The sequence below is a fragment of the Arvicola amphibius genome, chromosome 1 (genome assembly GCF_903992535.2).
Source record: "Arvicola amphibius chromosome 1, mArvAmp1.2, whole genome shotgun sequence".
NCBI lineage: Eukaryota > Metazoa > Chordata > Mammalia > Rodentia > Cricetidae > Arvicola > Arvicola amphibius.
In genome coordinates, this window is record NC_052047.1 from 174,088,555 (window position 1) to 174,108,678 (window position 20,124).

Consider the following 20,124-nt stretch of genomic DNA (forward strand, 5'->3'; position numbering starts at 1 on the left):
GTCTGGAAAGCTGCGAGTCCTGAGTCCTAGTAGACTGTTTTCGTTACAGCCCTCCTCCTACATGCAAGCAACTACTCGTCTTCACTGATGGTCCCACTCCATCACTGAGACGGTCTGCCGTCCGCTCTGTCTTCGCCATGGTGTGCCTTTTCTAGCCGTCAACACCTTGTTTCTGTACCTGGAATTGCCCTGGCGACCTTTTCCAAATCACTCTGCTTTACTCTTATTCTTCACTGAACCTATACATTTCCCCTTTCTAGAAACTTAGATTTTTAAAATATAAATTAACAATTAATAAATCATAGGATTACAAGTCACACCAGCTGACTTTTTTCATCACAGGAGGGGGTAGAATTTTACTGATCATTTTCATTATCTATGCAATATGTCAGTGTGGTTGGCAGCTCATATAGTGGATGTTTTAGGGCTAAGTGGTCCTCAAATGCCACATAAAATTTAGTGTATGATATTTTTATATATGCTCACTTTGGATTGCTTGCTATTACTTAGCATTTTTGCATGTATGCCCATATATGAGGTCGATTCTCACTCTGTCCTTACTTGACCTTGACATCAGGATTGTAATGGCTTTTAATATGTTTGTAAAATGTTCTTCTGTTCCCTGTAAGGGCAACAGCTATTATTTCCTCTTTTAATCTTCAGAAAGTTATCTGAGCACTTTATGGATCTAATATTCCCTTTTAGCCTATTTCTGCCTTTGGATTCCCAGCCCACTCCCTGCCAGGCTACGTGACCCTGCAGAGTCAAGTTTTTTTAAATAACTTTTCATAGCTTATTCTTTCCTAGTTCTGGACAGAGTGGCTGTGCATGGGTGGTGCACATGGTGCACCCCAGATCTGGGAAGCTGAAGTGATAGGATTGTAAAATCGCAGGCAGCCTGGGCTACGCTACATAGCAAGACACTGCCTCACAAAACAAGAACAACAGACAACAACTTACACAGCCTATCTAAAGTTTTAACTATATTGGCCTCAAGTTGTTGCCATGACTCTGTTATGGCTTTTAAATATTTACTTTTTCTGTTTCAATGTCCCCTTTCATATCTAGCCCTGTTTATTTTTGCCTCTTAACCAATCAATCATGCCAAGAGTTTGTCTATTTGTTTACTTTTTGGGGGAAACAACCAGTTTTTCATTCTCTTGATCAGATGATCAGCTCGTTCTGGACACCGCAGCAGTAATCCCCAGAAACTCAAATCCACTTAAAAACTCACTGGTGGCCGCACAACACATCCAAACTCCCACGCCCTTAGAACCAGCTTCTGTCTCCTGCTCCCCCCCCCCCCCCCCCCCCCCCCGCCACCAGCGTCACCTTCCTCCCCAGCCCCCAAAGTCAGGCGGCTGCTTCAGTATCTTTGCGTAGCTCCTCTTTCTTCCTTCTGTTTCCACTAATGGAAGTCCCGAATTCCAGCTCAAGTTTTCATTTGCTGTGAGGGTTTCCCCAGACCTTTCCTCCCAGCTCTCCCTGCAGTCATTATTCTCTGCATGTGTTTTTGCCTTACACGTTCTTACTGCTTCCATTGCGCATCATGTTTTGGTTGTGCTTGCCCCTGGTCCTTGAGGGCAGTGCAATCCATTGTTGATTTCTGTATCTCGGGGACTTTCAACTAATTTCTCCTATCCCTTGTAACTTCTGTTTGAAAAGGCCATACAAAAATTAGAGTAAAGGTTGTACTGCGCCTCTTTCTTCTATTTTAAGAAGTGCTGACAACCAACTCCAGCAAAGATGCTGTTCGTTTCCTTCTGCTTGCCCTGGCAATCTGAGCTCAAATTAGCACTGAATCATCTATATGCTGATTTTTTTAACTTTACAACTTTTAAAGCCAATATTTCTTTTTATATGGTCCGGCCTATAGGCTGGGCATGATGGAGCACATCTGTAATCCTAGCTGAGGCAGGGATGTTATGAATTCTAGACCAAACTATGCTGCGTAGCGAGTTCAAAGTCAGCTTCAGTTGTAATGGGACTCTGTCCCAAACAAACTGCATGTTATTTTATGTCTAGAGATTTCAGTGATCTTTACATTACAGACCAGATTTAAGAGTTTTCTCATAAACGCATACACTATTTAAATCAGAAAGAATAACAATATTTTATAGCCAACACAAATACATTTTAAACCTTCATTTATCTAAGTATTGTCGGTAAACAATTTAAAGAAACCTCTGCCATTGATTATAGATTTTTCTCAACGCCTCATGATGATTGACCTATTATTATGAGTACAAAACATAAGCCAATGTTTAAAGGAGGCAGCTATGTGGTTGTGAAACCCCCAGTAGAGGTTTTCTTTTTCTTTAAAGGTAGGTTTGAATCTCATCGCTAAGGAGTTCTCCAATAGGCGTTTAATCTGTGTAAGTCTCAACTGTAGAATAATGGTAAAGATCGCTGACCTTCCAGGCTCTTGTAAGGGCTAAATCACATGATGTGTGGAGAACAACCTGGGTTAGAGTCAGAAAGAGAACAACTATTCACTGAAATGTAAACGCAATGTGTGTGATAAGAAAATACAAGTACACCGATTTGGCAAATGCTCAATTTCATATTTGCAAGATTCTTACCTAGGCATCCAGTGTTGCGCTAATTAAGGGAAATCTCATTTTCCTTGAAGCTCTGCTTGCCAGCTGAACTTTTCTGCCCAGCGCAATACCCTCTACTAACCCATTTTATTTTCATCATTTTAGACAAAGGACAGCTAGCTACACGCTGGACTCTGGGAGTCCGGAGATATGAACTGAGCCTTCAGTGATCAGTGGAAGATTTTGGGGGAGCATATCTTGTGTTTTCCCCAAGTTTAAACCTTAGACCCAAATGCCACTCTGTCTGTCTACTCAACATTAATCTGGCAATATTTGTTACCCCAGAGCAAGGCACTGATGTTTGCCTTTACAAGGAAAGTCAATTTTATTTAGTATCTTTGTCCTTCTATGAACTGAGGGGAAAAGTGAGTAGTCAAGCCTGTCTTCAACTCAAAGCATTCGCCCAAATCCCTTTAAAGTAATGATCTGTTCCCACCTGAACTGTACAGTAATTTAAAATCATTTCATTTCCCCAATTAAGCTCAACAGCTACATGCATGTCACCCGGCCTCTCAGCTATCTGAATCGGGGGTTGGGATAAAGTCCTCAAGGGACGTGCCGATAAAGTCCTCAAGGGACGTGCCAATAGCCAGCATCTGCATTTGGCCAGCCCAGCTGAACTTCAGCCTGAAGCTTGGCCCAAACCCAGATTGATAAAACCATGGCTAAGCTGCAGATTTCTACAGAATTGGTGTGCAAAAAAAAAAAAAAAAAATACAGACTGGCTCCATCTGCTGTGTATGTCTCTCTCAGGGCCATTGGGGCTGAACTTGCTGCAGGCAAGAAGAGAGGAGGATGGAATGGGATGGATCCAGGGTCCTTTCGCTTCTGGCCTGCTGCAACCTATCCATCAAAATGCTGACCTATATTCTAGTGACACACATCAGTTCCGAGTCGGAAAAACTGCTCAGGGTGTCATTTCCCATCCCACGAAGTAGAGAGGGCAGCCACATCTGTGTGCAAAGTTCTTTCTTGTCGGCCTGATGATGTGAAGGAGCATAAGGTAGGGCTGTTGGGAGGCCAGCCCACCGTGGCATGAATGACACTGCCTTCTCTCCAGGGAAGCAGCAGCAACCAATGGGGTGAAAGAAAGTCAGCCTTTTTGGGTTGGATAGCCGCTCTCCCACCCCCACCCCCCACCCTTCCCTGCTCCAAGCCATTGTTTTCTGAAATGCTTTCCTGTGTTTCTGTAGAGTGGGCAGATGGCAGGATCTTGGAAGTGTAAAACAGCTACAAGAAACGAGCTGGTTCAGACAGAGTGCATGTCAACCCCGCCTGGTCATCGCAATATTAATCAAAACACACACCCATCCCTCTTTGTAGGAGATTTAAAGCTTTAACATTAAATAAGATTTATTAATTTAGTGAGTGTGTGTGTGTGAGAGAGAGAGAGAGTGTGTGCATGCAAGCACGCGCTTGTATCTGTGTTTACATGCATTTCCCTCTATTGCTGCTTGCCTTAAACCCTTGGAATAGGATCTGTCACTGAACCTGGGCTGGGTGTTTTTTGGTTAGGGTGGTGACCAACAAGTCACAGTGATTTTCTTGTCTCTGCCTCCCCGCTGGAGCTATAGGCCCACTTGGCCACATTCAGAGTTTTATATAGGTGTTGGGGATCTGAATTCAGATCCTCACACTCACGAAGTAAGTGTTCTTACCCACCAAGCCATCACATCAGCCCATCCTTAAGTTTTCTTGCACTGTTTGACATTGCAAAGGAGGCCATCCATGTACAAATGGAGCACTTTTTGAGGCTTCGCATGGGAACATGGCTGTCCTTTTGCTCCTCACTTTACCTCGTGAGCTGGCCCACAGTGGAGGGCATTGGGATGGGACTCCTCGCTGCCAGCAGCAAAAGAAAGAGAAAATGGAACCTTGATGGAGGAAGCCAGAGCCAAGAGAGCCAGGGATGGTGCCCTCAACAGCACAGGAACCGTGCCTAAGAAAGAGATTTTCAAGTGGGCTTGTGGTTTACCACAGTATCCTCGTGATCAGTACAGTGGTCAGATGTCAGGCATAACTGAAAGTAAGTTCATTTTCCCACAGTGGAGAGAGAGAAGAAAAAAGAAGAAAAGTTTTGCTCATATGAAACAAATACTTTTCCATTTCAGTGCTGGGCTGGCACATGCTTGCGAACGGACCATCACCCTTGAGACGTTTCTGAAGAAAGCTGGAGAAGCAGCCACAGTTGTTGCTTTTGATTAGCAGAACATTTTAATCCCCACACGTTATTTTCTCCGAACAGTCCTTCACAATGTGGACGCTCAGCCCCATTGTTTGCTCAGTTCAATAGATCTGGGCACCAGGGTTTTGCCTTCCTGTTACTATGGGACTGGTAGGGAGGAGGGGGGAATGCAGCGGATCTCAGTCTTAGCTTCAGGATCATGGCCAGCTATCAAGTGTCTGAAAACCTTCCCAGTTCAACCCGCAGATTACAGAACCACCTCTTAAGGCTGTGTGTGTGTAGGAGGAACTCTGGGATCCAAAGGGTTAAGTTGTCATCGGCATTGGAATAAATGGTTTCGCCACGAATTCATCCTGTGCTTTTCTGGTTATGTACCACACTCTGTGTGTATGTGTTCTTTTCCCCTTTCAGATATTATTATCTTTTATGATATCACATTCTAAAATGGTTCCTCTGTCATTTAGGAACAAGGTCTTCTTGGTTCACCACCAGAAATGGAACTGAGTGCTTTCTTTAGTCACATATGCCACCAAAGTCCTGGCACAAGGTGACAGTATAGAGCACTGAACCACTCACTCAGTGCCTGGAAGACAAGAAGCTGCACATTTTAGGCACCGCCACATCCCACCTTGGGTGCCTTTTCTTTCTGTCCCGATCCTTAGCCAGCATCCAAAATGGATCTTCTCATCTCCCCAAGCCTGCAGCACCTAGAGCATCCAGTATGAAATTTCCTGCTGACTTTGTTTTGGCTGGGATTGCGAGGCTACATGTGGGAGAATTCAGTTCAACCAGCACAAAGCTGATAGCCTGCCCCTGCGCAGTCACAGGCAGCTCAGTCGAAAAAGGTGACATCATGGATATTCCGGGGACTTCAGGTCCGCTGCACACAGTGGCTTCTTCACTACACCGAAGTCACAACCTGGATTTGAAACAAAAACAACTCTTCCTTCTCATAAATAACTGCTCTGGGGCTCAAAAGTATCCTAAACGCAAGGGCTCAGAAATGGTCCCTTTTCCTTGGAGCTCCGTCTGATTTCCTAAATCCAATCACAAAGTTCTTACTAGCGTGTCACACACCTCTCAGCTCATTATTTTTCTCCAGAGCTCTCCAGTTCGCCAGCATGCAGCCTGTGAAAGGCTGCACCATGAATAAGCATGCGCAGGACATACTGAAAGCCGCTCTTCACTGCTCCCGGCTTTTCCTCCAGGAATCCCACCACCCCGCCAGGGGTGCAGGATTTGATGCATTAGCTCTGAATCGAGAGTTTTTTTTTTGTTTGAACGTGTCCAGTGTGTAGTGTGGAGAATATAATGCACTTACCTTGTTTACACAAATCACATTTTTGTCTTCATGCTCTTTCGCCTTTCTTTCCGCCATCTCGCTCGGCTAGCGCTGTGGAAATAAGGAGGTAGGTATAGAGACAGATCCTTTCAAATAGCCATCCCAGCTTTAAGCATTCAGGACTGCAGGAAATCAATGCATTAGATAATTTACCATGTCTCCAACACCAGAGTTCCCTCTGATGTTTTTAAGTTGTGAGCAGGCAATCATTTTACATGTGTAACCAGCCGTGAAGGTTAGCCTTGGGGAGTGCAGGTTACTGCTGTGATCAATAAACTTCACACGAGATCCCGTGACATGTGTTTGGACTAATTTTTTTAGCTGTATGGTAATTAGGCACATGTGGTAAGCAGTTGACTCAAGTAACTGTCCTTATTGTTTTGTTACAAACCATGGTAACAGGAGGACAGTTTGGGAGCCACGGAGATGGTTCAGAGGGTAAAGGGGCTTGTCTCCCAGTCTGACTATCTGTATTCCTGCAAACTACATGGTGGGAGGAGAGAAATAACTCCCTCAAGTTATCCTCTGACTTCCACATGAAAACTCGCACACACACAGGTAAAAAACATTAAAGCACAGATTAGGGGCTGGAGATAGATCAGCCATTAAAGTTTAGGCTCACAAGAGAAAAGATATGGGGGTTAGGGTCATGGGAAGAACTACATCCTATTCTATGACAGCGTCTGTACCCTATAAGCCACTGAATAAATATGTATATGTTGATATATTTATATTCAAATAAAGATATATATATATATATATATATATATATATATATATATATCTGTAGCTGTCTGTCTGTCTGTCTGTCTGTCTATCTATATCTGGAGAACAATGGCAAAAGGACTCTTTCCAAACATCTGAGGCTGTGAAGATGCAGCCAGTGTGTGGCTTCAGTACCATTCTTCCAGAACGGGGCTTAAATGGTCCAATTCTTTCTGCTGATTGTAGAGTCTCTGGCCTAGCAGCAAAAGTATTGCCTAAAAACTTGCTAGAAATTTAGTCTTGTAACCTCTTACCTCTAAACCTGTCACAACCAGAGCACACTGCAGGATCCTTCACTGTTTCTATGACGATTCTGATTTGAGAGACGCTGACCCACTTGGCTTGTTCTCTTCTCGCCTTGGGTGAGTGGCTCTCAGAGTGGTTCAGCAGTTCTTGAGAACTTACTAGAAATACAGATTCTAGGGCCTCAACACGGCCCTTCTGAATGGGGAGCCGAGGGCAAACCCCTTCAGTCTGTGGGCTAAGAGGCTCCCCCGGTCAACACAAGGCCATTAAGTTGGTCCCTATCTAGGTCAACATCCTTCACGCTTTCAACACATCCAAATCACCTTGGAGTTTTAAAGCTGTTCAGGCTATACTCCAGAGCAACCAAGTCTCTAGCCTCAGGGGACAGCCACAGCACAGAGTAGGGAGCAGCGAGTGTCAATGTGCAGTCAAATTGGAGAGCAGATGTGGAAACTTTAGTGAGAACTGGTGGAAAGAGAGTCCCAGTGCCTCCCGTATTTCAGTAACCATGGGCTCCAGGAAACAGGGACCCACGTTTCCCAACCACTTATGGTTCCGCTCAACATGTGATCCAAAGCCCAGCAAGATTAGCCTCCCACTTCCCAGCCTTGCAGATCCACGTGGCAGCTGATGCGAATCTGCAGATGATGCACAGACAAAAGCTCCCCAGTGACTCTGATGAACACTGAAGACTAAGACCCCTGGTGTAAACTGCTTTCTCTAGCTTATTTTTTGGGGGGTGGGCGGGGAAGTAAAAGGAACAAGTTACCTGGCTGGACTATTGGTTTATGCCTTCAATCTCAACACTGGGGTGGTTGAGACAGTAGTATCATAAGTTTGAGAGGACCCTGTGTTTCAGAAACAAACAAAAACCACAAACCAACTATAACAACGGAAGTAGTGGCCGCTAGAAGGTAGATGTTTCCATCTTTTGCTTCTTAGCCTCCTGTGGTTGTTTCGTGTCTCTGATTTTAACTGGTCTTGCCCAGTAAGAGTGGACAGCAGTTATGGGAAGAGAGGCAAGAACTTTGGATTTTTAAATGTATATTAAAGGCAACAATACATTTGGTCCTTTTTCATGTGCGCAAAGCCATACCCGGTATGGGTCCAAATCCACTAGTTAGCTAATATGATCTACTGATACTAATTATTAGACATCCTATGGATTCAATGCGGTGTCAGAGATGCTGGTAAGTACATAAGTAGACAAACATTTGAACCATGATGGCATGATAAGCACTATTCGGAAACTGCATGGTATACAAGAGGGTGTTGTGCCAGGCCTATATTACTCTTGAGTGACATATAAGGGCTCTGAAGTGTGGGGCTAATAGGCAGAATGCTAGGGGAGCCATATTAGAGGAGAGATTTGTGTACAGCTTCTGAGGCAGAACTTCACGAGTTCAAGTTACTCAGAGACGGTGAGGATGGAAGCCAGGGGAAATGAGGCAAGAGAGACCAGGTGCTAGGTCATGCAGGGATTTGGTAAGGAGAGGGTGTTTTGTTCTGATCAGAGACCAAACTTCACATAAATGACCAAACACAGTTATATCCTTATAGCGGAGAGATGCCTGGCCTCCTCTGTGACGTCAGAGGTTCCTTGGGTCTGGTACTGAGGCCCTGGTCTACAAATTCTGTCGTCTACTCAGCTCTCCGAGTCCCAGTCTCCTAGTCTGTAAAATGGGAAGAATGACAGAGATGTGCCGAGAAAGTTGAGTCAATTAAAGCTTGGCACAGAAGCATCTGTCGTGGGTAGAACAATGCTCTCCCCCAAAGGTATCTATAATCAAATCTCCAGAACTGAGAAAAGACCGTATAATGTGGCAAGGAGGCATCACGGCTTTTGGTTGGTGAGATGATTTTAAAGAGATTATCTGGGTGTGAGATGGGTGGGTGGGGAAGTGGGTAGGAACTAGGGGAGGGGAGACTTGCAGTCAGAATATATTGTATGAAAAAACTTTTTAAAAAAAATTGTCATAGTCACACGGAAGGGGCTAAGACCCCCACAAGAAATCTTTTGCCACTAAAGCAGGGGCCAAAGAGCTAGCGCTGGAGTGATTCAATTGAAGACTGCACTATTTTCTTTCTTGCTGTCTTAGTTTCTTTTTTATTGTATGAATTTCTTTTTGTTGTTGCGATAACTCTGTTAAAGGCAAATGAAAGGGACAACCTTCATTCTAGTTCATGGTTCAAGGATACAATGTAACATAGGGAGGCTAAGATGGCAGAAGCTCGAGGCTTCTGGACATGCATTCAAAACCACAGTGGACAGTGTGACAAATGCATGCTCTCTGACCGCTGGGATCTCCCTGCCATGCTGGACCGTAACCAGGAACTGGGAGCCAAACAAACTTCTCCCTGAAGTCACTCTTGTCAGCATTTTGTCAGCACAAACAGGGAATGCATTAAAATAGAAATTTGTACTGAGCGGTGAAGCTGCTGGCCTGGTAAGTCTGACTATAGGGTTTCCGGGCCTTCGGAAATATTCTGGGGCTAGAAAGTGAAGGAGTTTGGTATCTTGGGTTAGGACAACCCCTGAAAGGTGGAATTAGATGAGAACAGGCCATTTTTACGACACTTGGAAGATGGGAATGCTCAAAGCAGCTCTACAGTAAAGGCTTCATTTAAGAGTTTCCAGGGGCAAATAAGGACTCCCTCAGGAATTGTGGTTGGGGCCATTCATGTGATATTCTGGCCAAGAATGTGTACATGTCCTGAGAATCTCAGTGGCACTGAATTGAGAGGTAATGGACTCATTTTTAGCTAGAGAAGACTCTCAAGACAGGAGGACATTCCCTGAGAAAGCAGCTGTGATCACTACAGAGATCGGCACCACTTAGGTAACACCTCCTGTCCTGGGACAACAGGCAAGGTGTCCTGAGGGAAAAGCAACACTCCCCAGAGGTTCCATCTTATCAAGCTCCAAGTTCATTTACAAGGAGAAAGTCCTGAGTGGAAGGGATTCCCTGTTCCTGGAGAGGAAGTACCTCAGAGAGTGGTCCGAAGGGGCCAAGTGACCTCTTGAACTGGAGGAGGAACATAGTCTCATTGTCCATTCAACTTCTTCTCAGTCTGGAAGGCATGGCCAATGTGACATTGAGAGATTGGTGGAAAGCAGCTGAGACCAGGCCATGTGTGCCACTTCAGAGCCCCCACACAGTGGCCCTGGGAAGCTATTGTGTAAAGCAATGAAGATGAAGCCTCCGTTGCCATGGAGACCCTAGGGTTTGGGAGATAGCAGGACTGTGGGAGAGTCCCAAAGAGTTGTAGCATGGACTGGTACCTTCCCAGAAGGCAACCTCTGTGAGCTGAAAGGACAGGCCTGGGCAAGCAAGGCCTTTGGATACCAGCTGCTTTCATTATAAGTCCCAGATTCAACATTTGGTGCTTTGCCTTCTGGATTTTTGTCTTGTTTTGGTGTGATTATTTCTTTCCAAGTCTTCCATTTTGGAAAAAGAGTGCTAACTCTGAGCCATTATATTCTAGGAGCACATAACAGTTAAGAGATTTAGGACTTTCAAAGTGTTGCAATTTTTAAAGATGATGGGGACTTCTGAAGCTGGAGTGTATTCTCAGTAAATGCCAAGCATGAAACTTTGGAGACACGGGGTGGAAGATTTCAGCTTAAAAGTGATGTTTTGGGCACCAAGCTGACAAGGGATGGCGTTGTGAAACCATTAGTGATCAACACAACACAACCCAGAATCATCTCAGGGATTGTCCTGATTAAGTCAGTTGATTTGAAAAGACCTCCCCACTGTGGGTGGGGCCTGTAGCAGGCTTTTTCTTTTGCTAGGCCACCAACCATCTCCTAAATCACGACACGGAGACGTCTTATTAGTTATGAAAGCTTGGCCTTATCTTAGCTCCTATTTCTTGCTAGCCCTTATAACTTAAATTATCCTGTTTCTCTTTATCTACATTTTGCCACAGGACTTTATACCTTTCTTTCTGTAGATCTTACTTTCCTGTTGTCTCCGTGGCTGGCTAGTGGCTGCCTGACTTCTGGCCCAAGCATGTCCCTCTCTTCTTCATTTTCTTGATCCCTTCTTCTCTCTTGAGCCTAGATGTCTCCTCTTAATCTCTTTGCCCACCAGCCCCACCTATCCCCAATCTCCTGCCTAGCCAAAGGCCATTCAGCTTTTTATTAGACCAATCGGGTACCTTAGGCAGGAGAGATGAAACAAAAACAACACACCTTGACAAAATTAAACAGTTGCAGCATAAATGAATGTAAAACGTCTTTACATCATTAAACAAATGAAGCACAACTTTACATAGTTAAAGTAATATTCCACAGCACAAACAAATGTAACACACCTTTACAGTTAAAGTAATATTCCACAGCATAAACAAATTCAGCACACCTTTACATAATTAAAATAATATTCCACAAGAGGGACCCTTCTCTGGACTAGGGATACCGGCTAAGAACAGAGCAGCCTAGCAAGCACCGGTATCTGTGCTCCCATTGCCCTCTTCTGCGACCAGCTGCTCCAGGCTCCTGCAACTGTGGTTTCCCTGCAATGATGGGGTGTGACCTGGACTTGTGAGCTAAGTAAGCCCTTCCTCCCTTAAGCTCCTTCTATCAAAATATTTTCTTGCAGATACAGGACAAGAAACCAAGACAGTGGCTCCACCTGCAACTGCTGGCTTTCCAGGTAGGAGGGGGGCACAGGCAAGGAAGGCAGGCAGCCTGCACAAATGGGAAAAGGGAGATAATGGACTCGTAGCTGTGTTCTCCAGCAAAGCACATAGCCCTGCTCACACCTTGATGCAGGGCCAACAAGAGCCAAACTCCACAACTGTCAGATAATGTTTTAAAAAATGTGTTTAAAGCCATTAATTTTAAAAAGCAGATTTTAATCAACTGCTTAATGAATGTGTTTTATGCATGTGATATACAGATTACATGTATGATAGTCTCTATAAGACATAGAGGGTCCAGTTATAGAAGAACTCTGTCAAATTGTGTAAGTTGGTGATATTAATGGTTTCAACTAAGGAGCTAGTTATGGGAGCAGAAAGTGGACTCTGCAACAGAACTTGGAATCTTTTGATGTCTGGGTCTTGAACACAAAAAGTCTTTGGGCTTCTGTGAATTTTTCTGGAGCTTTGGCCATATACAGCTTTGCGGAAGATAAAAGCAGTTTTCAGGGAACATTTGGGCAATGTGTCAGAGCAGTCAGCTTGAGCAATTTCAAAACCGCTCCCCTGAAGATGGGACAGTCAATGCGATTGCCCGCTGTGTTCCACGGAAGCAGAGTCCAGTCCCCATTCAGGCAAGAGTCTCAGGGGTCTGTCTCTGGGGCAGGAGTTAAGTACTCACGCTGCTGCTCGCAAAGTTGCTTCATAAGTCTTTGGCTTTAACGTGACAGTGACCATCTGTCCTACCCAGTCCCCGAGGGGAACATTAAAGGAAGCAGCCCATGGACACTCAGGCTAGAAGAAGCAGGGCGCCAAAGTCTAAATGGAAAGACTTTTCCTGGGTTATCCTCACAGCACCCTGGGATGGAACTGGGGACAGAATGCCAAGTGGGCTCAGAGGCTTCTAGAGTGGGCGTGGGATCATCTGTTTCTATGGAAACCTGTCTATAGGATGTCTGTAGGGCTTTTGGAAGTTGGCACCATTCTTGTTCTGAGAAAACACGCAGTGGCTTTTCACAGTGTTTCTGATGCCTTTTTACCACGCAGAGAGTTTTCTAGAAGCTGTTCTGTCTCTGGCTGGAATTTACAGACGTTCTCTGAAAATACAACGGAGGCTTTAGGATTCCCAGCCAGGTTGCTGCCTTTCCATGGAGAGAAGGCCTCAGCGCCTGCACATGGTAGGGAACGAGGTGCGTGGCCTCCAGGACTTCTGGCATTTTCCTGCCTCCTCCCTCCTGCTTCTGGCCTGAGACTGTACCCCTAGAGGCCTGGCTTTCAGCCAGTCCTCAACTAATCCTTGCTAAGGTGTGAGGTGGCAGAGGCTCAAGGGTTATTAATCCTTGTAAGGGCTTTCCACATTCAACAAAGTTTTGTTATTAAATCAGAGAACATTAAAACATCACCACCACCGCATAAACCAGCTTCTCGGTGTTCCCTGTACATCTTTGCCTTTATAAATGAGTATAGTGCACAGCCATGACATATATAAAATTCTGTTCACTAAGGACATTTTTACACCTTCTCACATTTAGAAATATTGCACTGCCACCATTACACTAGTTTGAAAGTACCTTTCTTAGCATCTGGCCATAATTTCCTTCCCATAAATCCAGCGACTCTCCATATCTGCTACTTCCTGGGGACCACAGAGTCACTTGACCCCTGCCTCCATGCAGGCCTGGTCCTTTCGAGGTGAATAAGTACCTCACATTCAGAGAGAATTCACTGGAGTCTTGACATCAAGGACAAGGAAAGGATTCTCGTTGTTCTCTTTTGGGAAAGTTGAAGTTGCAAGATGGTGGTGTAGGACGTGGGAGGTGGCTTTGCCCCAGCCCTGAGGGGCTTAGAGCAAGGATGCAGCGGAGGGAGAGTTGGGAAGCAGATGAGCAACGAACAGCAGTGCTGACAGGGTTTCCCTGAGGCCCGTGCACATTTCTGCTCTTGATTTCTACAAGACAGATGAATATTGTTGCTGTTATTATTTTGCTTAAGCTAGCTTTTTTTTTTCATTTTTACCACTTGAAAAACAAACAAACAAACAAAAAAAAAAACAAAAAAAAAGAACCCAAATCATTACAGTTTTGGTCACGTTGACCATTTTCTATGTGTCAGGTATTTTATTTCTACTTGAATTTCATCCCTTATATGCAATGAGCTAGCTCAGATGTTTGTTAATTTTCCCCAGATGCTTGTCCTCGGAGGTCTAGGGTTTGAATCCTGATCTGCCTGATGCTACAGTCTCCGGTTTTAACTATTCCCTAATGTATCCTCCCATGGTCCGTGTGTTGCCGTGGAAGTGGAGTGAGGAGAAGGTAAGAATTGCCATGCTCCCCAAGAGGATGTGCTAAGCACCAAGACTGTCAGAAAGAAAATGTTTTGAGATGAAGCTTGTCTGCTCAGTGCTCAGCAACCACACGCCTTGAGTGCTGGCTCTTAATTGGTTATAGCTCCTCTGCGAGTCTTACCTTTTCTCTAACAGGAAGGAAACGCTGTGCTATGTCTCGTTCCAGTCCGTGTATGAGTGACTCATGTGTGGTTTTGCCAGGATTATTTTGTAGGGTATCTGCTCTGGCCATCAGCAGTGTGCTTGGGGCCACCTTCCCCCGCCTTGAGACAGTTAGTCTTAAGCAGTTTAAATTCATGCCTGTCACTCAAGCACTGATTTGCTGTCTCTACAGTCCCATTAGGCCTCCGTTCTGGGCCCAGTTTAATCCTATTTACACAGGACCAACCAAACATTGCAGTTGCTGCTTCGAAGATTCTGGTAGCACTGGAAGATTCTCTGTAACAGGATCACACATTGAAATCAGAGCAAAGACTCACAGAACTGATTGCCTCTATAGCTGAAAGCATGGGGTAACTAAATCTGAGGACTCAGTGAGAGCTTACGGGGCACTGGGTGTTGGATGCTGTGAGATTTTCTATGAATCTAAGTGAAATAAATACGTGTTCATCTACTGTGCTAAAACATTTATATACTGTTTTGCAAAGCTATTTCTCCCTACATCTTCCTTTAAGGATGCCATGATTTCAGGAAGTGATAGGATTAGTTACACACTCCCACACGAGCTTAGCATCAAGCAGTCCTTTGCCTCTGCAAAGAAAGACATGGGCTTGTCCTTTTCCTGAGATGCAGCGCTTCTCTGCAGAAGCATCCAGTCAGTGGAGAGAAGGGAGCCATGACATGTGCCGATTAAAGGGGATCAGTGAGAACCAGGCAGTATAGAAATTCTGCTTTCTCAAGATGGATACAGCAGAGTTACATTTTTACTGGACCAGAAAGACGTCTCAGGACAGAGAACAGAATTTCAGGAAACTCAGATAAAACTGGCCTCTGGGAATTGAAAACAAACAAACAAACAAAAACCAAACCAAACAAACAAACCAACAAACCACACAGGCAAATGATCGGAGAGAATGCAGCGTCCTCAGCTGAAAGCCCTTTGTAAGGGAATGGTCACAATTTCCCTTTTACATAATTGTCATAAATGCACAGCCAAATGAAACGTGTCATAGATAAAATTCCCAACTGGAGTACCCACCCGGCTGTCTCCTGTGAGCTGAGTTTATGGAGGCAGCCTTCTCCAGCGAGCAGCACAAATCCACATAATGTTCCCGAGTGCTAAATTTGGAGCTCTGATTTAGCTGACAGATGTTTAAAATCACATTGAATCGGACAACTCCCTGAGGAGGACACGGCTGCAGATGTGAAAGAGAACAAGTTAAGGGCTTTGGGAACAGTCTGAAAGCCTTGGTCTCCGGCAACTGTCTTCGATGGGTAGAGTGCGTGAAGGCTCATTTCCATGATGAACCTCCGGTTGAGTCGGTGCCAACATGAACGTGGAGGCTGTACATGGGCGAAGTATAGACTGCTATCCTCAGCCTGATGTGGGTACAAGGGAGCTGCAGGTTCCCTGAAAACAGGCAGGAAGCCCCTCTAGTATCATCTTATGATCAGAAATAAATGTAATTCCGAAAATTTAGACTTTAGCGTCAGTATTTAACTGTCTACCTCTTGGGCAAGTGTTGAGGTGTTCACAGTTCCCCACAACTAAAACTCAAACAGTTCCTCCTTCATTTTTGGAAAACAACAAAATTAAAATTATCTTAGAGTCTCTCTCTCTCTCTCTCTCTCTCTCTCTCTCTCTCTCTCTCTCTCTCTCCCTCCCTCCCTCCCTCTCCTCCCTTCCTCCCTCCATCTCTCTCCCTCCTTCCCTCTCCTCCCTTCTTCCCTCCATCCCTCTCCCTCCCTCCCTCTCTCTCTTTTCAAAAACACATATTTTAGGCCTGTGTTGAGACTCAGACTGAAATGGATTTGTTTAAAAAAATGTCTGTGTATTTGATGTGGGAGACTAGTGACCTTTGGTATTTTGTGTAAAAAAAAAAATGTTTGATGTCTAAAATTTCCCTACTGAGCTTGTATTGTTGCTGTTTTTTTTTTCTGTGATTTTTTTTCCATGTTCCATCATCCCCCACATTCAAAATAAGTTCTTTAATTACTCACCAGAGTGCATCCCAATAGCAATGCCTCAGATGAATGCCGCTCACATTGTGATGTCAAGATCGACAAGACATGAGTCTAACAATGGTCAGACAATTTTAAAGACAGAGCCCAAGAGATTAGGGTAATGGTAAGGCTCCGGGGAGGCCACGGTTGCATTTACATCAGGGTAACACCATGCCCACCAAGACGTCACATCACCCTGAGAGGAAGTTGGTGGGCAGCGGGTGAGGGTGGCAGCATGGGTAGAACTTACACCTTCTCTTCATTAGGATGAGCACATATGATGTCAATGGGTGACAGGCTGAGAAACAGCACATTCAATGCCAATGACTCCCTGTGCTGCATTGGGAACAAATGTGGCATAAACAGGGAGAGACACGACTGAGGGAAGCTCACAGTTTTTCTGTGCCTTAAATCGTAAATGTCACACTTCTTGACTTACTGAAGCCAAGCACCTTTTACCCTGTGATTCTATCTCTGATACTATCTTTCAAACCACAGATCTCTACCATCTGTAGCAGAAAGTTCTACCCTGATCTGTGGTTTCACTAGAGTCTGAAGGGAAGAAGGGGAAAGATGATTAAACTCTACCGGAGAGCTGTATTGTTTGCTTTAGCACAACAAACATATATTCCTCCATGTGAAAAAAAAATCTGGTAAAATAATTGAAGCACACCTGATATGCACAAAAGTAATTCTGGGGGCAAAGGAGTCAGCAGAACTTATGGCTCATTAGGTAGGACCTTTGACCTCCAGAGAACAGATTTCCCTGTCCAATAAATAAAGATATTTCTATGAGAATAAAGTGAAGTAATAGATATCAATAATATCCTAAGAAGAGGCTTAGAATGCAGAACGTTGTCATTTTTCCTGACAGGACAGAAAGGTCAGTTTTTTTTTATTATAGTTCATTTATTAGTTATTTATTATAGTTTATTGGTGCTGCTAAGTAACTGCAATCATGGTAATTCTTGCCAGAGTCCTTTATGCATTTTCAGAGAACTTTGTACTGTGAAGATATACGTACAGGGTTATGAACTCTGAGTCCATTAAGCAAAATGTAATTCAACTGGTTGAAAGAACAGCATTTACAGTCAGATTTAATCCTGACTCCATTACTCCCTTGTTCTGCTGATACCTTTGTTCCAGTTACTTGGCTTTTGTGAGCCTCAGTTTCCATGGCTGAATGGAGAAAGTATAGTATCACTTGCTTCTAGCATTGCTGTGGGACGTACACAACGTGGCACCTATAGAACACACAGCCTAGGTCATACAGCCTAGGTCAAAACACACACCACTAATGGTCATAGAAACTATTAAGATATGAACTTCCATATGGAGTTCAGCCATGTCTGGATGGTCACAATTGTTTGTGCTTACCTTTTACCCACAAGCTGCCAGGTGAGGGAAAAGATTAGCGGTGACAGCCCCAATACTGTGGACTGTCCAGTTGGTCACAATAGGGCCTGTTTGATTTATCCTATGTAGAGGTATTTTGATCAGGGGAATTTTAGGGATTACACCCACCTATCAGATGTCCAGATATTGAATAGGAAAGACAGGCTCATTCATGTACCAGAACTTTGGAGCTATGCTACAGCGATTGTGGCAAAAGAAAGAGTAGTCAGTGGTTTTATTTTCCATCTTTCTCATGTATATCTGAGTGTGTAGTGTGTGTGTGTGTGTGTGTGTGTGTGTGTGTGTGTTTGTTCTAAGGTTGATACTAGGATTCTTCTTTGATCAAGGAACAACCTTTAATACTCTGATCCTGGTGAGCCTTTTTTTTTTTTTTTGGTGTGTGTATGTGTGTGATTGACACTGGGTTTCTCTGTGTAGCTCTGGCTGTCCTGGAACTCTCTGTAGACCAGGCTGGCCTTAGACTCAGAGACTTGCCTGTCTCTGCCTCCCTAGTGCTGGGATTAAAGGCGTGTGTCTTCACTGCCTGGTGAGCCAACTTTTTAAAGGTCATCTATTATTCTTTTAAAAATGGACATAGCAATAAAATTACTCCTAATTTTTTATCTTCAGATCCACACATTAGGACATCTTCCAACACCCCGCATCCCAGAAGAACTAGGATTGCCCCAGAGTTCCTTGACTGTTTGTCCTTTAGCCATTTTATATTTCTAAACACTATGTGTAGCAAATGTTATTCCTCTTTGTTCCCACAAGCATGTTTACATGTGGTCCATGGCTGATATACCCCAGGATAGATATAAATGTGGCTTAACACAAAATAATAAACGTATTCAAAATATAAGATCAAGCAAAGCCTCTCTTTCCTTTTCTATCGGGTTCTGGATATCAGACCTTTTGAGGTTCTCTAGACACCAGAAGCTGAGTTTTGCGCAGGGTGAGAGGCATGGTTCAGTTCTCATTCTTCTACAGACAGCTATCAGTAGAACCAGAATCATTTGTCGCTGTCTTTTCTCCAGCATATATTTGCATATACTTTATACTTCAATGTCAAAAGGTGTGTGGGCTTCAATTCTATTCCATTAGCAAATATGTTTTTATGTCAATATCATGCTGTTTTTATTACTATAGCTCTATAGGATAAAGTCAGGAAAGGTGATACTTCAGCATTTATTTGATACTCTCTCTCTCTCTCTCTCTCTCTCTCTCTCTCGTGTGTGTTTCTATATGAAGTTCAAGGTTAGTCTTTCAATTGTATTGTAATTTTGATGGAGATAGTGAATCTGCAGATTGCTTTTGGTAGGATGAGCATTTTTCAGTTTGGGGGATAATAATTCTTCTTAGCAACAGTGTTGCAATAGTCACAGTGTCACAATCAAAAGTGAACACACCAAGGCTAATAAAGCACGAGCCCCAGCTCCCTCAACCCACTTCCAGGCATCTCTCTGAAGTCTTGTGTTGAATTTTGTCTTCACAATTTTCCATTTTCTTACTAATTGTGTCTCATGATCTCCTTTCACCTCGTATCTCTGACTCCAGAGACTTCAGGCTCCACAAAATCTGGGTCTGCTTGGAATACACACCAATTGGTAAACAGATAATTACGGGAATATGTTAAAGTCTATAGACTTTGGAAATTGAATAACTTGATCTAAGTCTCAGATTAGTTATTTAATAACTTGATCAATTTAAGTAAATTACATATGTTCTTTTTGCCTTAGTGGCCTCATCCATCCAAGGAGCCGAATGGTATGAAGCCCTTTTCAGTCCCACAGTAGGGGATTGGACATTGTGTTCATACACACTGTCTAAGTGCGGACTAAGCCAGGTCCCAGCCTAGCAGTACCTTCTCAACAGACTGGTCCTAAAAATAAAATGTGATCACACGGAAAGGCACATTTTATACTGGTTATTATAACTGAGTTATCTTTCTATTTTTAGCACAGGGAGTGTCTGAGTTTGTTGTGAGTGGTCTAGCGAGGGAATTAGTTAATCCTCCCTCTAGGGCAAAGATGCTTTCCCTCTAGGTCTCAAGAAGCAACAGGATGCAGCTTGAGGGAGAAGGTTTGTGGGTAGAAGCTGATGCATTAACCAGACCCAGAATCAGTTGTGTATAAGCCATTTCCTTTCTCCAGGGGGCGATATTTGCTATGGGGCTCTCACAGGGCCAAGCTGAGGCCATTTTCTCTTTGTTCTGTATTGGCTCTTCCTCCTTAGACCTCCTTCCTTCTTCCTTCCCTGATGTAGGGGGTCAGCTTCACTTCACTGTCGGAAGCCATCTCTGCCAACTCCTACCCCTATACACTTAATCTGTCATGGATATTTTCTCTTCTACATCTGATTTGTCTTAATGCCTGCTTTTCAGAAGACCCAAACTGATATACCAGACATTCTATGTATAATGACTCACAAATCTCTT